General features: G+C 36.6%; 1 protein-coding gene across 4 annotated transcripts in view; it reads right to left on the bottom strand.

Annotated features, from left to right (window-relative positions):
• Positions 1-20,525, bottom strand: part of CADM2 (cell adhesion molecule 2) — a 679,737-nt gene that overhangs the window by 343,173 nt on the left and 316,039 nt on the right. The window contains exon 1 of one of the 4 annotated variants that reach the window (XM_084528770.1): positions 6,047-6,152. The exons of the other annotated variants lie outside the window; for them this stretch is intronic. The gene's annotated coding sequence lies outside the window, so the exon portion shown is untranslated. Of the gene's footprint in view, positions 1-6,046; positions 6,153-20,525 lie in introns of those variants that run through there. 4 annotated transcript variants of the gene reach the window in all.

Raw genomic sequence — 20,525 nt, 5'->3', positions numbered from 1 at the left:
ACATATGTTTGTAAGTATGCACATACAAACAAGAAGTGAAAAGGACAGTTCTGTCATTGTAATCCTGACATAGCCTGAGTTTGTCTCATCTCCTAGATTCTTGTTTATTATTTTCAGTACACCTCTCACCCCCAAATTGCATTCAATTTTCTTTGCTCCTCTACTGTCATTTCATCCTTCTATGACCTGTTATTTTTCTTACAACAGATTTGGGTTCCAAGAACATTTGGGCAGCAGACACTTTATCATGTCTTAACTTTGACCTCTTTGTAAGAGGACTGTTTTAGTTTCCAGAAAGTTTCAAACAGGGGCAAACAAATTTGGACACCTTCCAGAACAACCAGAAGGCAGGTAGGATTAGTCAGTATAAGCTCCCAGTATAATATAACCAGTACTCTGAGAGGGTGCCTAATTTTACCTTAATCACTATTCACCTGCAAAAAGAGCAACAAGGCCAGACAAGGCCTTGCAGACAACTGCAAAACATTTACGTCATTTATTAGCTGCCATATTTTGATAAGCATATATGCTTATTGGGGTGCTTCAGGGAAAGTTTAGGGAAAACTGGAAAGTGTGCAAGTTAAAAAAGTTTTCAAAGTCAATTACCTCAGGCCATCTATAGTAGGTCAGTGTATTTCAATCAAGCCGAGAAAATGGAAGCTACATATTTTTGTTCTTTTATTTTAGGAAAAAGAAAATCTACACACTCTTCTGCAGATCTCTAATTCCAGATTATGCTGATTATGCATTCATGAACTGAGAATTCTCATGCAAAATGAAAACTTGAAGTGCTAGAGTATTTGCTGGGTTTAGGTGTATTCCAGTATATTCAAATAGCAATTGCATACACAAATTATATCTATTAGCTGACTATCGGACATACTTGAAAGACAATATCATTGTTGAAATTGATTTTTCTCCCTGTTTCAATGAAAGCCAATTTAGTATTGACTAAAAGAACTTCCTTGTTTTAATAGTTGCACAGTTTGATAATTTTAAAACAAGAACTCTTTAAGGCCATTTACCTAGGGTCTTAATAAAACATGAAGGACTATATCAGTATGATTTATGTATGATGTGAACTGCATTCTGGTCTTACCTACAATGCAAGGTACATATTTATATTCAATAACTGGTATATTCAGTGGGACTGCATAGATCTACTCACTCATTACAGAGGAAGATTTAGCTGAGAACAAGTATTAAAAACAAACAAACAAACCACTAAATAGAAATCAGTCTGCTTCTTTCCCTAATATTCCAGGTGGAAAAGTAGTAAATTCAACAAATCAAAACAAATAAAAAAAAACAAACAAGGGAATAGGCAAGGGCACTGTATATTGCACCTGTAGAAAAGAGATGTTTCTATACTGATTTTATTACATAGCTTACTGTCAGCAGAAGGTACAAAAGTCTTCCTTCAAAGTCTTTCAAGAAATGCACAGAAAGAAACACCATGCATACTGTGTTGTGCTGATCCCAAACTCTTCTTGTTCATATAAGATCGTGACAAAGGAATGACATAACAACAACAAGGAGATGTAATGCATAACATCATGGCTCAGACTCTTCCTCCTGATCTATTTATCACCACTTTGAAGCTTTAAACATTTGCTTTGGTTACAAACAATGCTGGGCAGTCTGACAGGTAGCAAAATCTCCCTCACTTCCAGGCTCCAAAGGGAACCTATCGAAGGCCACCGTGGGTAAATTCAGTGCCAGAATTACCAGCCTCAGCTAAAAACAGACCAACAAAAGCAACCCACAAAACACGCACATGAAGCAAACCTGAAAACAAAGAAACAAACACCAGACAACTTAAGCACTCAGTGGCATATTTTTTTCAATTCTTCTAATACTGAAAATTATAAAAAATATAGAAAGAAAAAATTCTTCATGAGTCAGTTGTTCAGAATCTGAATAGCCTATAGCTGAAGTGACAGCTTTTTACATTCCTGCACTGTCGGACATGATACCAGTTTCTTTAAATTGATGAAACTCATTGTAACCAATTTTCAGCTGGTATCTGTAGCCACATAAGTATGCTTTTGGGCACGGTGAGCATCTTGAGATAGTTCAGTAAATAATTTTATTTGCTGATGTGAACAATTGGTCGAACTATCAGTAGATGTTCAACGAGACTACACCTTGTGATTTTATTAAATGCTTTTGAACAGTTTCTAAAACAAGCTGATTTGTATTAGCACATTATTTTTAACTACTGCTTAAGAAAAAAAATGCTACGTTCTGTTTTAATGCACCTGCCAATTCATTAGCAGAAGAAACAAGTTAAATGTTTTAAGATGTTTTTATTTTTTATTCCCCCCGCCCCCTCCAACTTTGCCCAAATCAAGTCTGTTCTATTCAAGTACTCTGTATACTGTGAATATCTAAATCTTCAAGTACAATTCTGCAACATCTACTATTTCTGTAGTCATTCCCCCACACACACTTTATACAGTTAAAAGTTAGAGAAGCTGAAAAACTAGAAAATACATTGCGGGAAACAAAAGTTATTGACATACATAGTTATTCAATATGTTGCTGAGAAGAAAGGCCTAGAATGGTTATCTACCAGATTACATTCTGCAAGTGGACACGGCTCTGATCAGATCTATATCCTTATTGTGCTAAGAGATGTAAAAACACTTTTATACCCTGAATAGCAGCCTCAAATATAACCTGCTGCAACAACAATGTACAACAAGCAGTCATGAAGCAAAGGGAATGCAGGAAAGACACATAAGTGAGCAAGTATAAGGAGGGATGAACAAAAATTATATATGCTTGCAAAAATAATACAAAGTCTTTTTTGATTAGAAGATACCAGAAAGTATCTTAGGTAGCAGATAACAAATTTCCCTTAAGATTGCCACAAAAATAGGTAGTGAACAGAGAGAAAAGGAACTGACTTGCAAAGGTTTTGATGAAGTATTCATGTGTGGAACTGTATCATGGCAAAAAAAAGACCTAGGAACAGGAGGCAGAGACAGTCTTATGACACAGAAGAGAACACTGTGAAAAATGCTGTTCACAATACTGGAGTTCTGATAAGATTTGTGACCAGGCCATAAGACACTGGAGGTAGAAGCTGCGGAAATGAGGCAAAAGGACTTCACTAGAAACTTAGATACTAAGCAAAAGAAGAAAAGAGAAAGCTCCTGGAAACCAGAAAGTGAGCCCCTGCTTCAGTCTGCACATGCCTTCTCAAGCATCATGCCTTCCCCCAAATTTTAGTATTTTGTCAGGCTGTGGAGAAACCCCTATGGAAACTTATGTTGATTACCAAGACCAGGCCCTCTTAGACTTAGTACTGGATCTCCCTGAAGAGTTCTGGAGGGCAGCGTTAGCTAGTGGATGGCAGATACCTTGATTCTGCCAGCCCTTCCATGATAATGCATACACACCCCACTTAACTATTACATGCAGGATTATGCATAGCCATCTTTGTCACTAAATTAAAATAAATATTTCATTTAAAAATAAATGTAAGTTACAAGAAAAAGATGTGAACAAACATCATATTAAACCCATCATTAAAACTTAACAGTGAAGATCAACAGAGAAACAGCAGCTCCAGAATTCCACCTAGCTGGGAAATTGGCTAACTGGCCCTTCCCCATGTAGGTGTACACCTTGAGGAGCTCTGTCTTTGTGAAAAGGGAACACAAAAACACATATTTCCAGCTACCCCCAAGCAATTGCTTTCAACGACCTGTCCTATTTCAGCATAAGAGAACAGACCCTGCGAAACCCTAGGTGTCTGCAATGACTGGGGTTAATACGACCTTTCAGTCACTTCTGCTTAGCCTTAACTCCACACTAAAACTTGTAAAATCAGTAATGAAGTATTTTCAATTAATACACATTCCCAATTTTTAAAAAGGTGCCTTCCTATATATAACACACAGAGATACCTTAAAATAGCCATTTTAATTAACACTGCATAATTTAACAACTATAAAACCGTAAGCAAGTTTGTAAGGTTGATGTTAACTTGTCAACAGTTAAAACTATTCATCATTTATAACCCTTAGCTTGCTCCAGGCTTCGCATAAAGTTCAAACATTTAAGGATCACTTTGCAAAACCACACAGCCCCCTGATTTTGTCAGCACTGGCAGCCATGCCTGTCCATGCATGCTGTGAATGACAACTAGCAAGGGAGGAAAAAAGTTTATTGTCTAGAAAATTAGGCCCTTTTATTTGATGGATTAGTAATTTCATTTACAGCTGATCATTTGGCAGCTCACACGCGTCATCTATAGAGGGAGGTTAATTAGAATAGCTTTGTGCCCAAGGTGAACACACAAGATCTCTGTGTACATCTCTAAATACGCTCTAATTTAAGATTTCAACAAAAATTCTTGACTTGGTATCTATTGCTCCTTCTTGCTTTATTTTTGGTATACCTAATAAGCATAAGTAATACGCTGCACATGCAATTGACAAGTTAACTCCTACAGCATATAATTTATTCCTCTAATAACAACTGTAAATCATAATTGCCAGCACTGAAACATACAGTAATGATGCTTTCAGTTACTTATCTCTGTACTGAAGGATTTTTTCTGCTCTCCTGATGACAGTGAAATCATTGTCCAGCACATTTATAACACTGTCTATTAAAAGCATGAACTAGTTTTTATTAATTTTTTAGTTGTTTAATATAGTACAAATATCAATGTTGCACAGCTACAATAAACACAAGTAACTCAAAGTACAGTGGAAACACAGATGTGTATAATTATTCTTTAACAAGAATATCGATTGCAGTAGATAGATTCAGCTAATTGCCAAAAGGAAGCCCGTGGCAGAGTACAAAATAAAAAAAGCATGCCTCAAAATTCTTCTGCTTTTAATGCTAGTGCATGGAAATTTAATAGTATAAATTGCTTTGTATTGATGTGTCCCAACCCACTTAAAAAATGTTCCTATCCAACTCTTACCCTTGGCAATCAATTCTAAAATGAAATAGTAAGCCACTTCATTAATCTTGCAACAGGTGCCAAAGACTGAACCTCAGCTACTACACATTTCAGCCCCTGTTAAAACATGAGCCTTCAAAAAGATTCCCTGCGGATCGCTGAGGAATGTTAGCCTACCTGACAAAGGCTCTGTAGAGACATTTCCCTCTGAAACCAAGGGCCCCACCCTGTTTCTTTAAAATTGATCATAGATCATTTTAAATAGGCGATCTGTAGTAACAGAGCTCTCATTTATACAGCTAGGCATCAGATAAGGTTTGACACAGGCAGGCAAGAAAAGAAGGGAGCTCTGTAACCATGTTTTATGAAGACACAACACTATATGATGAACATGGCTTCTAAAGAAAGGGAATAAGGGCTAAGAAATAACAAAGCTTCAATGAAAGTATAAAGATGGGTTAAGAAATGAAGAGGGGAGGGTCTACAATTTCCTCTTCTTTTCGTGGGCAGATATCTGGGCTCCTCAAAATAGCTATCTTACTTTTTCAGTTCTGTGAACATGAAGCTCTCAGTTTCTGGTACAAACAAGCAGCAAGCAGATACAATGGGTTCAAGCGCTGCAACAGCACAGCTTCCAGTAGCTATCAGGTAGTCTAAGGTATCCTCATTGCTCAGGACAGGGAATTTTTTTATTTTTTTATTTTTTTCTGTTCAAAAAACCCTTGACAGACTTCATTTCTATTATTAGTCTTTTATTTTTTTTACAATGCATCCAAATTTTGTCCAGCCAAAATACTTCACAACAAGTCATAACAGCTGAATTTTAAATAAACTAAAGAAATACCCTGTTTTATTCAGCCTAAACTAAGAAATTACCATCAGCACCTATGTATCTGTATGATAAAATTAAATTCTAATACTTATTTTTTTTTTTGTAACTTCTTAATATTCCTCTTCCCCCCCCCCCCGCCCCCCCAGTTCCTCCATTTCAGATCCCCCTTCAGCCATTTCTCCTTCCCAGCTTACTCCACAGAAAAAATACTTTCCAAATATTTTTCCCATTCTACAGCTCTCTTACCGATAAGCATATAATCCATCTAAATCTATAATTTCACTTACCAGGAGTTAAACTGTCACAACAGACAGATTAAAGGTAAGAAATCCCTCCAAATGACAACTGGCTCAGCCCTTGGTCTACGGTTCACAAAGCAGCCATAAAATGAGGCTAATGAACCTTTCTTATAGGGATCATACAGAAGGCGCTTAACCTGAGGGCCCAGTCCTCCCAGGTGCTTTAAATCACCTTGCACTTGGCCAAGCTGTTCTAATTCTCCCCTCTGATGCTGTATAGGAATACTTCACACAGGAGTGTTTGAATTGCTTACAGATACTTTCAATTAACGTCAAGAGGCACACAATTACAGTTGTGAGGACTTACTGCTTTGCCTTTTTATTTCTTCCCTATTCTTCTACCCTGCTTTGGGTTTTATTGAAATACACAACCTGAAAAGGCCTATGGTATCACTGGACAACTTAAACTCTGTTGATAGTAAAAGCAGTTTTTAGGATCCTGTCTGGGTATTTTGCCAAGAACGTCAGGAGAGTTTCCACAGGGGGATTTTTTTTTGGTTTCTGGAGGGAGGGAGGCCTGTAGCCCAACTTAGAGCCATCTTGAGGCAACTTAAACCACCATGAAGTCATAAAGTGACTACTTTTCCAAGTCACTGCCATCCAAGTAACTGACCATCTATTAATTTGAGGTTTTATGAAAGCAAACTTAAGCCCCTAAATAGCTAAAACACAGTAGACATCCTATAATTCCTGTTCTAGCACGTTCAAAGTAAGATCTAATCATAACAAAAGCCAGAATTCAAAGTGTACGGAAAAAAAATGCAAAGAAAAGGACAAATCTAATGATGTGATTTCATGATGAAATGTAAGGAGTAATACCAAATGGCAACACTTGCTTCAAGTTACTAAGCTGTTGTACAGCTCTGTAACTCAATATAGTTGTTGCCACTGCTGGCATAGCCCACAAGCTTTATACCAGTGCTGCAAGGCCACAAGACAGCTTAATAAACTGTAGCATCAACTGGTTAATTGTCAGGTAACTGTTACCTGGCCTGGTTTGCCCTAGTTTTGTACAGTGGTGTGGTATAAACCTGACTGCTCTTAGAATTTTAATATATTTTTTAAAACTAATGGACAGTAGCAGCCAGTTGTTATTCTGCATATAGCAGTCTACAAACCTGGAATAAGAATGCAGCATAAAAGAGTGCAAGCATAGAATGCTCACAGAGGCATTCAAAGTGCAGAGACCCAGAGCTGTAGAAAATCTTCAGCAGTCAACTACCAGTCACTAAGGAAAGCAAACTTGAGAGCTGGATCACAACAAAGAGCAAAAAGAACAAACATCCAACATGTGTAAAACATACCATCTAGGATGTCATGTGGCATCCTAGCACACCAGTAATGACAGCAAACCAAGGAAGAAAGAGCAAGCTGTAGAGCCTGTTACAACATTTTACTGAAGCAGCCTGAAGGGAACTCTAGAGTGAAGGGGAAAGCAACCTGCTCAGGTTTTCCACTGGGAAAGCAACAGGACTGGGGAGGCCAATGACCCATTGCCACCCACCCTTCCCTCCACTCCTACTTTACCTGAGTGAAACTGCTGAGGCCCTGCAGAGACACCAGACGGGAAAATATGACATCGAAGCAAAAGGGTAGAAACTAGGCAGTGTGTGGAACAGTTTTATCTGTATTGAGTCTTTTTGGGGGGGGTAATATTGTTGTTCTACTTCTTTTGCATATAATAATTAGAGCTCAAACAATAAGAAATCTTTAATTAGGCCATGAAGAATTCATTTCAACAATAAACTCCCTGCTTTGCACATCATGGTGTTTCTTTCATACATTTCTAAATTGCAAAAACTGCAGTGTAAAACTCACAGACAATGAACTAGTGGAGAAAACCTTGACCTACAAGCAACAACTGCTAGCAAGTGGAACAATATCTCACATAGTTCCAAAAGCAGGCAAGTCTCTTTCTCCTCTTTTCCAGTTGTCTTTATACATGTAAGTATATTAAACAAATGAGTACTGTAGGAGTTCTACCCCCAACCCATCCACTAAATGATCAACTAATCTCTATAAAGCTTTCTGCTGTGCATTTTCTTAGAGTTCTGTCCTCCTCAGTATGCATTTGCCCTGAAGTAGAGCCATAGGCTAAACCAGCTTCATATTGGCTAAACGCCTCAGACCGATCCAAATATCTGTAAGGTGAGAACGATGAATGCTTCAAGCCCAATGGAAAGCAATGACATAAAAAACATTTCATTACACACAAAGAACACATTTAGATGTTAGGATAACTGTCAGCAACCATGAATCCATACCATCTATGACTAAGCCAGGCGATATTTTTATTTTAATAGCATTACACAGATGTTCTGTGAAACACTGCTCGTATCTAACAGTCATTTAACAAATTTAAAATTAGACACAAAAGTATTTTCAAATTTGTTTTAGCTTTGTTTATACAGATTTTGTTACTGTTATTCTGAACCTAGTCACATCTTGAATAAATGCAGTGAAACAGATTTATGAGAACAATGCACAGCGTAACTCACTTCTGCTCATTGGGTACTCACTGTAGGGATAAACTGAAGCCATCTGTTTGTTACTATTCCTGCCATCATGAGGCCACATACATATTTTACTGTTTTCTATGTGCAAAATTATCTGACACACTGCAGCACCGTTTTCTGCTTAGTGGAAGATGAGGCGAGCAGGCACTGAAATCCTCTGTTACAACAGGGCATGTCTGAGATCAGCATCAGAGTACCGTGAGCACAGCAGTGTAGTCAGTGCCCTAGCTGGCATCTGCAATGAAAAGACCCCTCATTTTTCAACAGTGTCTTAATCTTCACAAGTGTAATTACAGCATTCTTCAGTAATGGTAAATACAAATTACACTCTGTTCTGCAAGACAAAGATAAGCTCTTTTTTTTGTGTTTCAACAAAAACAACAATAACAGAAACAAAAAAGAAGGTAAGATTGTAATAAGAAGATATTTATCCCAGCCTAAATATTAGCATTATGTAACACTTTTTAAAGTACCTGCACAGAAATTGTATGTTCCTCAGCTCAACATCCTAACAATCATCTTATGAAATTACATTGGAGACAATAATTTTTATTTTTATTTACAATATTCTTTCATGGCTATGGAATATCGGCCTTAAGTCTCAATGAAATCTTGACTGTGATTTGCAAATATGTGTTAAAGACAAGTAATAAATTGCATTCTAATTACTAGCTTAATTGTTTGAATAGTTCACCTCATCTTTTATTGGTTAATTAATGATTTCTATGTTGTGTAATTGAAATTATGGTAAAGAAAAAAAGTATCCAGTCTAAAATTAATTAATCAAGTCTAAAATTGCCATGTTAGAACCAGAGGCCTTCTGTATTCAATTAAGTTTTGTCGAAGCAGCCTGTGGCTTAACAGTTTTAGGGGAGTAACACAAGTTCACTATCATAGACTAGCTAGCAAGCAAGAAACTTCTAAATTTGAAACATAGGAGTGTCATGCTTCCTTCCAGAATTATTTAAATGGAGATTTGCCACAGTTTCCAGTCTATAAACTAAATCCCAAGAAGTCCTATCTAATCCTCTTTTTTTATTATTATTTATTTTTTAGCTAGCAAAACAAGTTTCAGTCTTGGTAATGTGGTTACAATCTATTTGTGTATATTGTTTATCACAACAAATAGAATTTATAACAAAGCACAGAGCAATAAAAATACATTTCACACTAGTTTTTTTATATATCTATTCTTGTTGAGACAGGAAGTCACTTATCCTGCCTTGCAGAACATTTAATCCTTTTTACTATTCAGATCCAACACGATTTAAGGACGTACAACATCTCATAGGGCAGGACCTGAAAGCATTCCAAGAAAAAAACAAACAAACAAGCAAAAAACTATCTTAACCAGCTTCGCAGCCCCAGCAGGGCTCTGCTTCTGGAATGATTTGATCTGTTATTTTTAGAACTGGTAATTACTCATTTTCACATACTCATTTCTAAAAACTGCCAAAAAAAATTGACAAACGTATGAAATATACTGTTAGAAAATAATATGAGAGGGATAGGATCCCTTCCAGTAATTTTCTAATCATGTAAAAAAGTGGGATTGTTTTGTATGGAGGACATCAATTCTTATTCACCAGTTCAAGCCATCAGAATTATATAGACCTTATTGGGCCGTGGTAATTTCTTCTTTCGCCACACTTTAAATGCCTTGCAAGTTTTGTAGAAAGTAAATAGATTGGCAAGGAAAGTGGTGCTTTAAAACACACACAGAGACACAGGGACACACAAATCCTACTCTATCTGGGGGGTTGGCTGTATTTGATCTGAACTACCCACTGCGCACCTCCTGTTTCAAACCTTTGGTATAGGCATTAGTTAATTCACTCTGTTGTGCACAGTGTTAGACAATAGACTATTTGAATTTGGTACTTGTATTTGGTTTTGTATTCAGCTCTCTAAAGCCACAGCACTGAATACATTTAATTTGTCTTTATTTTCATTCTACTAAGCAACAGGTGTTTAGTAGGCACAGGCCGTCTCACAGAGGGGAAGAGAAGGACAGTCAAATTAGTTGTAGCTCCCTTGTTGAAGTGAACAACAGAAGAAAAGAACTAAGCTAAAAAATGGAGAAAAATCAAAGCGAAAACTCTAGTGTAACCTCAGCAAACCAGCAGGTGATTAATTGCTTAAAAAGAATGAGAAGGTGAGAGACAACAGGTTTATACTAGACTTTCCCAGCACGGCACAGAATTCTGAAGAACACCTTGATCAAATCCCTCGCGTCGGGAAGGCCATCGTTACAAGGGAAAGTGTTAATGTCAGAGCAGGTGCAAAAGGAATACACAATTCCTACTCTTTCAAAATGTATTTTGTTGCAGCAGACACATTCTGTTGTATCTGCATTCTGTAAAGAGGACCACATCACAGCCTGAATAGCCTGAGGCCTGACCCTTGCTCTCCGGTTTGCTACAGGGGAGGCTGCTGCAAGAGGGGTGAATGAGGAAGGAGGGCAGAAAAAGGGATCTGTCCATAAATACACAACAGGCTGCTGTTGGGTTACGTGTCCTGGAAAACCATGCTGTGCATGCCTTCATCTATGAAAGGTTAAGAACCGAAATCTAGAAGTGACACATTTCCAGCCAGTAATTCATCAATTGCTGAACTGTTCATATGAAAGAGACTCAATACACACTGTTCAAATCGCGCTGTATTTAAATTTCTTCAGAATTTGAAATCGAAATTTGCTTCTTTTGATGAAAATCTGTTTGGCTAAGGCGACTTTTCATTCCTACCTTTCTCCTTTATTTGCTTATCACATTAAAACTACTATTTTTTTTTTACACAGAAAGCCAAAAAACAAAGCATAAAATATACTTACAAAATATTTTACATAACAAGCTCCTTTTGAGAAATGAGAATATTAAAATTTCAAAAGTACAGTCACAGCAAGTGGTAGGCAAGCAACGAAGATAAATCAAATCCTATTTCTTGCCATGCTGTGAAAAGACGGCTGGCTTTTAATCATCCTGATGTGCCATATGTAAATTCCATCAAAGAAGAAGTTTGGTAAATGTTATATTTCATAACCACAGGGAAGGAAGCTATTTATAAACATCAATTAAATGATATAATATAGTCTAAAGCCATTAATAACAAAGCTATTAATCTAGGTAGACATTACTCATATTGGATAGTCATTCTTTTATTGTATTTTTGAACGCTTATTTAGCTAAGAAAATATTACATGTTTTTACTCAAGGTCACACTAATCTGTCTATGTGCAGTTTCCATAGTATCAGTAATTAAATTGTTCCAGAAAAAAAAAAATCCAACGCACTTTTACCTATAATCATTTTATTTATTTATTTATTTATTTTTGTTGTTGTTGTTAAAAGGGGGGGGGGGGGGGCGGGAAGAGAGAGAGAGAGAAGAAAAAAAGTGTCTCAGCACCTAAGATTTATATGTAGTCAGAAATCTCTAAGGGAATACTAAAGAAATAAAGAGCAAAGCATTTGTTGCAGTTGCACAATACATGTCTACCTACGTATATATAAATCTTAAATGCTAATTCATGGCATGCTTTGCTAGTCTCAGAAAACATTTGGAGATGGAATTGTCGTCAACAGGGCACAGTACTGAGGGTTAATACCATAAGAAATCTATTTGCAAGCTCCCAAAGCAGTGAAGAGCCAATCATAATAATACTACTATTATACTGCAATTGTACATCACTTGCATTAGAAGAAAGTAAATACATTTAAAACCATTAAAAATTGTTATGTTTCACAATATTTCAAGGGAGTTCATAGTCATCTTTGTCATAAGTAATATAAGTACAGCTTTGGCACAGCATAGTTTATCTACCCAGTCTCAAATGATTATGGCAAACTGAGAACTGGTCTTTAGGCCCTAAATACTAGACTAGCACTTAAAAACATCTTTCTTTCATGGAAAAGAAGCTAAATGCAACAAATTTCAAGCAGACGCTCTGTGGCAAAGCATGAGGGATGGCTAATGACAGCTGGGAGCAGCCTGAGAAGCCTTGTAGTAATGGGACTGACAAACCAGAGGGAACAGGGAAGGACCAGCACTTTACTTTTCTGCGTAATCAAGACATGAAGGAATTTATTTTTTCTCATCAGACATCATGTTTTAGAAATAAATTTACTAAAAGCCTACTGGAAGTCAAACTACACCAAAACAAAAAGAAGCTTTCAAGATATTCTGTACTTCCTTTGTATCCTTATGTTTTTCCCCATCTACAAGAAAGACAAATCTAGTTCTCAGTCTGAGTAAAATTTATAGAATCATTTGCTTTCTGTAACACAGGAACAGATGTTTTCAGCTACATATTTTAAACCAAAGATTTTATTCTAATGAGTTTTGTGAAGGGCGAAAAAAATAATTCCATATTTTCGGCACACTCACCAATGTCTGTGCATAAACTGAGACCTGTCATATCTGCCACGTGATTAGGAGAAATTTAATGCTTCACCTCTTTGTAATGTTTGTTGTTTTGTTGTAACTGGTGTGTAGATTGAATGGCAGGTGACATTTTGTCAGATTTAAATACGGTAAGAAATTAATGAAATTAACATATTCCCTTTGTAAAGTATAATGAGTCATTTGCATATAGAATATAATAGTCTGTAAACACAAAATGAACTCCAAATAACAAAGGACATTGTGAACTGCATTTCTTATATTTTATAACACACACGTATAGACAGCCTTTAAAGCACTGAAACCCTGTTTATATAGCAGTTTGGACTCAGGAAGTGAGAGATATGCTTCCCCAGTATGGATAAGCACATGTAAAATTTTGTAGGGGACCTACAGAGCTGCTTCTCATCATCTGCAAAGGAAACCTCTGATCTGTCTTTCTAGAAGTGGGAAATCCACTTATGATGCCTAAATTATATTCCAAGGATAAGCTCCAGGTCTGGTTCTGAAAAAGGAGTTAAGTAGATCCTTCTGCCCACTTGGAATGCCATGGAGACCAGTGAAAACTGGAGGATGGGACAGGATCCTTTGGCCTCTTTGCAGAGTAAAAGACCTTACTAAAAATGTAAAGCAACCATAATGCAGAGTTCCATTTAGAAACAAAGAGATAGCAAATTAACAAATCTACCAAGATTGATAAAAACAAATCATAATATACTGCTTATACTTATTCATGCTTACGTATGAAAAACACAGAAAAAAAAAAAAAGTAGCACTTAAAAAATAAACAGATTAAACAAATTAAAGGAGTTTCAAGGCTAGACGCTAATTTCTATGTAACACTGTTGTTAGTGTATGCAACGATCAGTGAAACAAAATAAGCTGATTTGGTTAGCCAACAATTGTAAATCTATTTGCCTAAAATTAATTTGTTGTGTAACTAGATTCAGTCACTGTTAAGTTGTACCTGGCTTTCCTGCCTACAAAAGAAAGAACAATCTTATTTATGATCTGAAAAGAGCTAGAACTTATAAAAGATGAAAAATAAAGCTGGAGGACAGGAATAGTGGAAACATATGATAAAAATCTGCACAAATACAGTAATTTTAGCCAGTTATACCTCAGCTAGTGTTAACTGAACAGGTTTGGCTTTGTACAGGGGATTTAAGATTTATCTGCATTTTGGTTCACAAAGCAGCAGACTAAATAATGCAGCAGACTCTAAAATTAATCAATCAAGTAACTCCTTCCTCCAGTTTATAATCTACATGGTCGTAATCCACCACTGCACGCACTCACAGTCCAGTGGAGGTGCAAACCACTTAGGTGCAATCCCCTATGCCATCCTACCACTTGTGACTGTCCAGAAAACGGCTACACACTGTTGGAAAGACATCTGGATTCCAGGATTGTTTCTCAATGCCACCATGAGTGCAAAGAGTGACAGATCCTCTCTCAGGAATAGCTGCATGAATGGGACCAAAATCAATCTCCAATACAACAGCACTTTTTCAGGGTACTTTATGGGTGTATGTATAAGCATAGATGTATGCATGCGCGAACAGACATACATGAGATTACTCAACAGTTAAAATAAACCTTGAAAACAGTAACTGTTAATATGAGAGTATACTTTATTTATACTTCATACTTCATTTGTAGAAATTACAGCCTCTGTCAACATCTGCCTCTAGGTTTACATGCAATCTCACTATTGCCTTCAAGTTGCATTTCATGCAGTGCCTGCTATTTTGGCCTTCTCTTCTACAGTGAAGCTCAGTTTGAAGACTTCAAATTCTTCTTTCATTTTTAAGCATCCCTATTCCATGCACTCCCTTATGAAAGAAAAAGTATTTCTTATTATAATTTTAATTCCTATAAAAGATATGCAACAACTCAAGTGGATCACTATTAATCCTAAGGAAAAAGATATTTGTTGAAAAGAAGTGAATGTAATGTAAGGACAGGGTGAGAAAAATAGTTTACTTGTCAGCACAGCAGGGATAGAAGCTACAACTCTATTAAACACTTAATAGAGGTATTTAAAATAAAATACCCCTCTGAGTGAAATTCTGCACTAATGTATGTTACCTTAGACTTCCCCTGCCTCCTTCCTCTCATCTTACCAAGGAACCCTGGGAAACATTTTAACATGCTGCTGTACAGTCAATAATCCATCCCATGACTGATTGACCCATATCAGGACTGAAGCAGACCCTGTGGGTCTGCAGCATGCAGCAAAGGGAATGATGATGCACTTGATCCGAGCTTGATAGTCAGATGAGGTAAAAGGCTGCAGACAGGGCAAAGTAGGTAACAGGCTCTACCTCTGCCACCTCTTTCTTGTGAGGATTCTCAAACCAAAATATTGTTAAAGTTCTTCTCCATTAATTAAATGAGAGCTGAGGGGATGTATAACCTCTCAAAGCCTGAACAGTTCAACCTCCAACACTTTCTTCAGTGAAAAACCCTCCCTGAGAAAACGAAGTAAACACCATTATTAAGCAAGCTCACGTTTTCCTCTTCCCCTCCTTTCCCAAGGTAACAGGCACGCACTCTCTGCAGACAGAGGGTGCTTGTAAGTACCACCTGCTCTGGATACTTCAGTAAGTAGTGTAGAATGACAATGAAAAACGAAGAACCCGCAAGAACAAACAACATGCATTTCCATTAGAGGACTTTTCACTAGAGGAGTCACTTTGCTTTACTCACCAGAGATGCTAAATTTTGCTATTACAAAGTCACATCATTTTTCCAAAGAACAAAGTTGCTGCTTAAGCTATATGCACCCATGTTCCTTTGATTGCTCACTTTCAGTTTTCTTTTTTCATTAGCACCTGGTGCCAGCCTTAACACAGTCTTAATAAACGGCTTAATGGGTGAGAGCTGAATGTTATATAAAGAGTGAAGCATTCAGAAGTGCCACAAAAGGAGTTTTTGAATTTACACGAACATTTCAGAGCAGGACTGAGTCTCCAGCTTCTTCAATGCCAGTTTTTCAGGTTCAGGTCAGTATTAGTAAAAGAAGAAGTGCAGTCTGACCGATGGTATACAGATGAGCAAGAGTCTGTGCACTTCTGCACATGCACACAGACATGTACACACTTCATAACTGGGGAAAGAAATTGGCAGTGAAAGGATTGAAGACACTCCTTTTCTTTGTAAACCCTGAAGTTCTACTGCCAAAGCTGGTACATGCAATGCGTTAAATACTCTGCTTCTGAGTAATCAATTTCTTCAGTATTTCCAGAAGTGGAAGGGTCACAGACATAAAGGAACATCAGCAATAAACAAGCTAGGAAACCAGAATGTGAAGACAGCTGATCTCCGTTAAAGTCAAACCAAGCTATTTATGCAAACAAACAAACAAAAACAACAACAACAAATATTAGTCATCTGAAGTCTTCACTAAGTCTAATCCTCCTTCAAATAACGAACAAATGACTCCAGTGAAACCTCTGACTCAAGCAAAAACAATGTTTCTATGAATGCAAGATCTTTTCTATAATTTTAAATAGAAGCAATGAATTAAGGGAGTTTAGTGAACTTCCCTTTTTTCTCTTTTTAATCAAGCTTTATCTTTGGACAAAATGCTTGGCCAAAGGCTCTTTGCTAGCAGGTACTCAATGACAAGTCCCAATAAACTAGGATCTATAACTAATTTATTCTGAATTTCATACCTGCAAACGAGAGTGATCTAAGCTCTGTATATTTCTCAGAATCACTGCTGTTTTCATTTCCAATTATGCTTACCTTGTAGTTGCCCACTGTTTTAATAATTCACAATTTATAGGTGATAATTTATTGAGATAATGATCTCAACTGAGAAACAGCACAAGATGCACAGATAGTTTCCTGGCAAAACACTACAGCTTTATGGGTCTCTAGCATGTAACTATCTCACTATTAATTGAAAAAGAATCAAAGGAGCAACAGAAAAATCCCTAGTATACTTCATTTTCAGAAGACAAGGAGCTTTATTCTTGTGTAGTGAACCTGAGGTTCATAATGTTCAACATAATTTTAAATGGGGTTTAAAACAACAGCAATACAGAACTGAGCATACAGCAGAACAAGTTCTGCATCTATTCTTTACAGATATCATTTGAAAACAAGTTGCTTTGTTAGAACCACTTAGTTAGAACCCGGTGCTACCACTCATTCTGTGGCTTCACTTAAGCTGTGTCAATTAACGCTAAATGGGATATTGGCCTTCTGCACTGTTTATAATATGCACTTCAGGCAGAAACAACATTCAAAGAAAAAAAAAAACTGACAGGAATTTTTGTAAAAAATGTACAAGTGTAGCAGTTGTACAATGAGTAGTGCTTATGATTTTATATTGAATTAAGACTACTTGCAAAAGTACCAAAATTGTCACTTAATTCAATACACTAATTAGAGTAGGGTTTTTTCTCTCTGAAGCTTTTAAATGAAAAGGCTTATTAACATTTTATGCAGCACCCTAAGGGACAACTGCTAGGCGTGTATGTAAGCGTGTATGACAAAGCAAATTATCATACTGTCATGTGTATATCTGCATCCTGGATAAACTATAGCTCTTAAAACAGAGCCTTTTTCTTTGGATGGACTTGCATACTCAGTTCTCCCACTGTTCCCAGAGATTCACTCCCTTTTCTAAGGCAGCTGCAATTTGGCAAATCCTCCAGGTCTTGGCAGAGGTTCATCTGCTATACCAAGGATGCAAAGCAGGGGAGGAAAAAAAGGAAAAAGAGAAAAAAAAAAAAAAAAAAAAAAAAAAAAAAAAAAAAAAAAGGAAATTTGGGGACTCTGAGGAAAAGTTGAATACTCTATGCCACAGGGAGTGGAACAGTCTTGGGACACTGGGTGTCAGGGAAACTAGTTCACAAAGCAGTCAGGCACAGGGGCAAGTGCTACTGCAAAGCTGTTTTCCTAAGGTGACAGTGGATATGACAACAACCTTAATTTCTAATGGGAAATATTGTTACTGTTGAGGATGGATGTACAAGGTATGGTGTGATGGGCGAGTGAGAGATTCCAAAATAGACTTCCCTGACCACTAAACGCAGAGGACGGAAGACGCCACATATATAGACTCCATTAGTAATGCTAATGCTTAATACAAAATGCTGTTTTTCAGCATTCTGCATATCAAATAAAATCAGATTTTATACTATAATGTCCTTCCAAATTCTGCATGCACAAAAAGACAATTTGTGTTTCTTCATCTTCTCTAAGTTTGGTTATTTTTCATTGCTGATTCTTCTTGCAGTTAAGTCTGAAAGTCATGGCATTTTGCCAAAAAGCATATTACACCTAAATCCATTTAGATGCGTGTTCTATCTAAACAGAACACCTGAGGTATTTCAGTGTGCTTTCATTACATAGATTATTGTTATTTGGATTCCGTGCGTGCCCGTGCCAACATGCTTAGAAGTAAGAGAACACAAAGACAGGGCAAAACAAAGGCTTTACACATGGGGACTAATACGGATCTAATAGATCGCTCAGGAGAAAACAGATCATAAATGCAATTGTGTTTACTGTGAATGGCTTTCAGCCTCTGACAGTTTGCATCATTATTAAAATTTTACTTCCCTAAATTGAATTACAGGAAAAAAAATGCATAGGAAGATGGATTAAAAGATGAAATATGCAAACATCTTATGGATTCCTGTGAGAACAGTGAGGACCACATAAGAAAAAAAAGGAAGAAATAAAATCATATGAGCTGTCTCTAAAACAGAAAATAGTAATTAATGCTGTAGAGTTATATAAAAAGATATACACACACACACACACATTAGCCAATGACTGTTATGTGAGGTTTTACTATGTAGCCATAAAAACTAAAATGTGGACCAACTTGGAATAGATAGTACAGAGTCTCTAAAAATGCTCTCTCATCATTTCTAGTGATTCCAGAAATCTGCTATAAAAATGTAAACCTAAATTATTGGTGGCTGAATTTTAAGTGTGGCAGCTCAAATCGAGACTGCTTCATCTGCCACAGACAACTTATGGGAGGATAAGGAGAGAAGGAGACCGGATGATACCTTGCACTGGCTCATCGAAGCTCATAATGCAAAGATTTCAACCTTGTATCCTAGCTGCCAGATCCCAGTTCAGGTAAAGTCTTTAGTACATACCTCAGTCTCATACCATGAGCATCAAATGTGTTGAGCCTAAACACAGGCTCAAAAATTCCACGACTCAAGGACTTACTCTAACGAGATTGTACATCTCAGTATATGGTGAAATGAATTGTTGCAGCACAGCCCACATGAAGACTACAAAACACAACAGGAGAAACCTTGAAGAGTTTTCACTCACAAGCCTGATGTCGCCACTGTGATGGAGTGAAAGGTAATTAGACTGATTAACTGAAAATCATTGAAGAACTTTCATTCACTCCTTTGTCAGTGCTGCCTGCCACACAGTGCCATTATCATCCAGTTTTGCCTATACTAATGAAGAACACATAATGAAGAAAGGGGAATACAGGATGAAACTATTTTGCCTTTTTTTGCACCATAATACGAAACTTTTGCTGTTAATTATCAAGACATATTTTCCCTCTTTTTCTTCTAAAGAATACATAGTATCCATCTAGTATTTCATTTTGTGCTGGGACTGAACTCCGTTTTGAAGGATTATTTTGGAAGAGAAATGAACAGTACTTTGCTAAAGAGTTTTCAGTAGTGAGCATTCTTCTGACTCTTAGAGAAGCACATAAAAGAAGAAAAAAAAAGTGATAAAAATTTCCTTTTGCTATTACACATGGTTATATAGCAAGGAACTAACTCATCAGATTTTCTTCCAATAGTACAAAGACTACTAGTGGGTTTTTCTGCAGCATGCTATATTTGGTCAGTAAGTAAAATTAGTTAACAAAAATGGCAAAAAATATTATACAAGAAAAGCTCTGGGTATGTGTACTTACATACTGATGTATAAAATAAGTTATGGGCTAGGTCTCCTACAGAGTTTAATTCACTTATTTGTTTGCTGCTCATTCTACTCTCCAACTCATCTTCCACGAGAATAGCAATAATTGTCAGGAAAAATGTTCTTAGAAAATACTGCTAAAATATTTATATTTGCTCTGTTCAACCACGAATTACGTTTATTGATCTAGCAGTGAAATAATGATAAGAACCTCACAAAAGTTTGCACTCTCTAAATGGCTATGATCAACACTTTCTGCTTCCAAGATTAAGCAATTAAGGACTTACCAAAAAATAAAACATAATATTTTGAAGGAGCTGGTCTTAACCATGTATTTATTTATATTTAGGTAAAAATTTAAGCCTCATTCATTCTGAAGAGACAAAAGTTCAGTTAAAAAAACAAAAACAAAACAAAACAAAACAAAACAAAACAAAACAAAACAAAAAAACCACAAACATTCATTAAGTCCTCCTGTGCTGCAAGTTGCATAGAAAGCAATCAAAAGATTTGGTGGCAATGTGAAGAAACCTAAGATGATGACAGATTAGCATTAACTGATTATAGAATAACTACAAAAATGAAAATTACAAAATATAAATTAGAACCTTCTTTTAACCTACAGA

This window comes from Aythya ferina, assembly GCF_964211825.1.
Source record: "Aythya ferina genome assembly, chromosome: 1".
Classification (NCBI taxonomy): domain Eukaryota; kingdom Metazoa; phylum Chordata; class Aves; order Anseriformes; family Anatidae; genus Aythya; species Aythya ferina.
This window is presented reverse-complemented; position numbering and strand designations above follow the sequence as displayed.